Here is a 4,915-nt window from a genome sequence, read left to right as displayed (position 1 = left end):
TTATGGACACTGGCTGCCCCTGGGAAACAGATGGTAGCCAAGAGTATGGTTTGAATTGTCAGCTGCTGACGTCTAATCCAATTTTTCAAGCTTACTGTTGATCTTTTTGGGGTTTGTAAGTTTTCACTTGCAAGAGAATATAAATATTTAACTGAGCAAAATAGGGAACACAAAAGAGCTCTTCCATCACATGAATCTGTCCAGTGGTGCACTTGCAGCATTACATAGTTACCACTAAGATAGTATTTGTAGATACTATTTATTGAAGCTGTGACTGATCTTCCTTTTGCAGAGGCTTCATTGTTTATTTTTTTAAAGAAGGCAAAGCAGAAGCAGGCTGCAACAAAGGCAACATCTAGAAGGAAGAGCTTGATGCTGCTGTTGTTACTTTTGGGGACTTGAGGGAAGAGGAAATATGTCCTGGGTAAGACCTCATCCCTGTTCCCAAACTGCCCATTTGAAAGAGTGTACATCAAAAGCATGGAAATTCATTCTCCTGGGTTTGGTTTGCTTTTTGGTGCTCACACCGACACAGCTTTGTGTGTTTGAGTTTCTTGCCCTTCAGAAAGCTGGCAGTGTTATGTCTGAGCTGACTCTTTTTCTGCCTGAGAAGAAACTGGAGTAGCTCTATTCATGTGATGCTAACTGACATGCTAAAGTACTGCTCTGTTTCTTGGGAGAATGGCATGAAAGGAAGGGAAGAAGGGAGAGGAATGCCCCTCAAAAAAATAACCAAGCCAAAGTTTTCTTGCATCTGCTGCACTTTTGGTGAAGTGTTACAGTAGGGTCTGATGAGACATTTGTCAGCCATGTTTTACTTTAGTACCTGCTTTTGAAGGCAATACCAGCTTTAAGCTATGCAAAGAGGCTAAGAGGTACTGCACTCTAAACAGCTTTAATGTTGTATAACTGCTTTCTGAAGTCCTTACTCAATAGTATGGAAACATCTTTATAACCCCAAGTAGAGGCCAGAAAATCAGACTGTTCTTAGCATGTAATGAGTAAAGGCTAAATCAGCTTTCACACATCACCTGCTGACAGAGAGTTGTGTGAATGGGGTGGAGAGGTGCCAGAAGGAATGGGAGAAGGGGTTTGAGATGTCCTTTGTGCAGTGTGACTGCAAGGTGCTGCAATCTAAGCAGAAACCACAATCTTGCTTTCCTTTGCACCCACTGCACTCATCCCTGCCTTAATTGCTGTCCCATCAGCATCTCAAACCTTATTATCTTCACATACTTTTCTGGAACAGGCTGCCCAGAGAGGTTGCAGGAGTCCCCTTCTCTGGAGACATTCAGAACCTGCCTGGACACAATCCTGTTCAACCTGCTCTAGGCAAATCTGCTTTAGCAGGGGGGATTGGACTAAATGATCCCCAGAGGTCCCTCCAACCCCTATCATTCTCTGATTGTGTGGTGGGCAGAGTGAAAGTTTCCTTAAAGGGAGTAGATAACTAACCAAAAAAGCATGGGAAGTGCAGATGTTTTGCTTTAGGAGATGGACCTGATGGAGTGGGTCCAGAGGAGGGCCAGGAAAATGGTAAAGGGGCTGAACACCTCTGCAGCAAGGACAGGCTGAGGGAGTTGGGGGTGTTCAGCCTGGAGCAGAGAAGGCTCCAGGAAGACCTAACAGCAGCCTACCAGTACCTGAAGGGGGCCTACGCGAAGGCTGCAGAGGGACTGTTTACAAAGGCCTGCAGGGACAGGATCAGGGGCAATGGCTTGAAACTAGAGAAATGCAGATTTAGACTGAAGGTTAGGAGGAAGTTCTTTACCATGAGGGTGGTGGAACACTGGAACAGGTTGCCCAGGGAGGTGGTAGAGGCCCCATTCCTGGAGATATTCAAGGTCATGCTCTGAGCAACCTGATCTAGTGCAGGATGTCCCTGCTGACTGCAGGGTGGTTGGACTGGATGACCTCTGGATGTCCCTTTGAACCCAAACCATTCTATGATTGATGCACATTCAGGCTTTCAGGGGTGTGGGATGCTGGTGGATCTGGCACTTTTACCAAGTGAAATTAATTGTCTTCTGCAGGTGTAGGAATGCATTTGATTTATTATTTGCAAATATGGTTGAAGCCAGATCCTTGTCCCCTTACATGTGTTGGGGAGTTGTTTGCTCCAGAAGTTGTCTGGCCTAAAGCAGTGCAGCACTGGGAGGGTTGGTGTGTCTGGAGGAGAGCTGCTGGGCAGGCATTTAGTGCTTTCAATGCTCATAGGTTTTGGCATGTAAGGAAGTGGTACAGTGCTTATTTGCTTTCACATTTGTGGGCAGAAAGGCATCTTGCTTTGTCTTGCCCCTGCTGATGAAAGTGTGTACAGATACCTGCTGAAGTGGAGGTAGTTCATCCAAAATCTTAGGTCAGACACTGAAACTTTGGTAGTGAAAGAAGGGTTGGGTTTCCTTGAACTTTGAGTGCATTTAGTCTGTCACTTTTGTGTTCTTTGTGACAACTTCAATACTAACTGCATAAGGTTCTCATTAAGGTGATACCAACATGCATTGCGTAATCTGTGCCTCGTAGGAACCTGGAAACTAGAATTGATTTGGCCAGCAAACATGAAGCTGTGGCACTGTATCATTGGGGATGACTTGTGACAGGACAGACAGCTGAGTGAGCAGGTGTTAGCTTGCTGACAGTGAGGTCATTCCTAGCAATAACGTGCAATGCTCCTTTAAATACGGATTTGCAAAAGTCTGCTATGCAGAAGTGCTTTAAAAATGTTGTACTGACCTGCAGGGCAGTTTTATATGGTGAAGCATGTACCTCTAAGAACAAGGCTGTCATCTTTGTGTTTGTGCTCTGCAAATTCAATAAAGAGAGTCCTCAAAGAGCTGGTGGACAACACATTTTGGGATGATGTGTTTTGAATTAGCCACAACCCAAATATGAAGTGCAAAACACATGTGTCTGGTTTGTTATCTTTATTCCCATTTGCTCTGGTTTGTTGCCATGTACCACAAGAGACCTTTTGTCTTCACAGAATCACAGAATGGAAGAAACGTCCAAGCTCACCCAGTCCAACCCTCAACCCAGCACTGAAGGGTCAACACTAAACCATGTCTCTAAGCACCAGGTCCACAGGCTGCTGAACACTGCCAGGGATGGTGGCTCCAGCCCTGCCCTGGGCAGACCGTTCCAATCTTTGAGCACCCTCTCTGTGAAGAAATATTCCCTAATATCCAGCCTGAACCTCCCCTGGTACAGCTTGGAACCATTTCCTCTGGTCCTGTTGCTTGCTACCAAGGACCAGAGGCTGCCCCCTCCTTGCTCCAACCTCCCCTCAGGGAGCTGTAGAGAGCAATGAGGTCTCCCCTCAGCCTCCTCTTCTCCAAACTGAACAGCCTCAGCTCCCTCAGGTGCTGCTTGTAGCCCAGGTGCTCCAGGTCCTTCACCAGCCTCATTGCCCTTCCCTGGATATGCTCCAGAACCTCAATGTTACCTGGTGGAAAATTCAGAATCAATTGGTATGTGCAGGGGTTACATTGTGTTCTCTCAGGCAAGAGTGACAGGACCTGGGAGCTGGATGACCTGTGAGCCAAAGCTGGGTTTGTGAGACTTCCAGTGCCTCCTGGTCTCAGCTGGGCCAGAAGCAGTGCAAGGACAGATCTGCCTGTCATGTTTTTTGCATTTCAGCTTGGAGGCTTCACTGAAAGCAGAATGTGTAGAAACACAACAATGTTTTATATAAAGTTAACCAAACATTCCTGAACCTTAAAAGAAGTTTAGTTTGGGTTTGGGGAGGACATGTGGGCAGTTGGTTTAGTTCCTACTTTAACAGTTTGCTTAACTCTAGTATTTAGGGATAGGTTTTGCTGCTTCAAGCCATGCTGCATGCCATGGAAGTGCTGCCATTTAGGCAGCAGGGTATGCCAGCTTCCATGAAGAAATGCAATAATCCATGGACATAGTAAATTTTAATCAGGACAGCTCAAAACAATGCAATATTCTTGTTTTGAGACACCTCCATGAAATTCTTGTGTTTTCCACCTTATTCTAGTTGCTCACACTTAACTCCTTGTAACTTTGCCTTTTTCCACCACCCCTTCACTTCCTACAGCCAGGGGAGTGCACTTCTGCAAGAGCTCTTGCAACTCTCACTTGGCATTTATTGCAGTAGGAGCTTAACACCTGCAAACCTATTGGATCTGACCTGGACTCTTTAGTTTTGCCAGTAGTCTCATCTCAGGTGCTAGAGCAGTGCCAGCCATAACCAAAGGAGAGAACAGCATGCACTGAACTACAGGAAGGTGAGAGCAGCACTGGCTCAGGGACAATTGCTGGTGCTGCAAAATCCCAGTTGAGGAGAGGTCTGGGAGTTGCTCCTGCATCATATCCTGCATTCCCAGCCACAACCTGACACTGAAGGCAAGCTGTCTGTCCCACAATGACAGAAAAGCATGTCAGGAAATCACCAGCTAACTGCCTGCTCCCTAGCTGCGAGGAATAAAGATTTCAGAAGAGCAGCCACCCACCAAGGCAGAGGTTCTTGACTGCAGAGAGCTTGAGGTCTCCCTCAGCTACTTCCAGGAGGCTGAAAGTACAGCATGGACCTGAACACATGCAGATGTAATCTTCACATCTGCACTTATGCTGAGGAGCAAATGAAGCAAACTTGGAAAACTCTTTAAACAGTTCCAAGCATTTGTAAGGGGAGAGGGAAAAAAGCTTGTGATCCAATGAGCAGTCTCAGAAAAGAGTGGCAGGTACACAGGATAAGAATGCTGAGCTGCTGCTGTGAAGCTGCTGGGGTACATTTCCAAGCCTTGCTGGTTTAACACATTCCAGGGTAAAGATCCATGTGGTTTGATGTGGGTGTTTCAGCATAGAGCCTGAAACTACTGAATGAAATGCTGCACCTGCTTCCAGTGTGATATTTTGTTTGAAGGAAGGACAGAAAGTCCAGCAGTGCACA

The sequence above is a fragment of the Indicator indicator genome, chromosome 11 (assembly GCF_027791375.1).
Source record: "Indicator indicator isolate 239-I01 chromosome 11, UM_Iind_1.1, whole genome shotgun sequence".
Lineage (NCBI taxonomy): Eukaryota > Metazoa > Chordata > Aves > Piciformes > Indicatoridae > Indicator > Indicator indicator.
The sequence above is the reverse complement of the archived record's forward strand: the minus strand, read 5'-3'. Positions refer to the sequence as shown.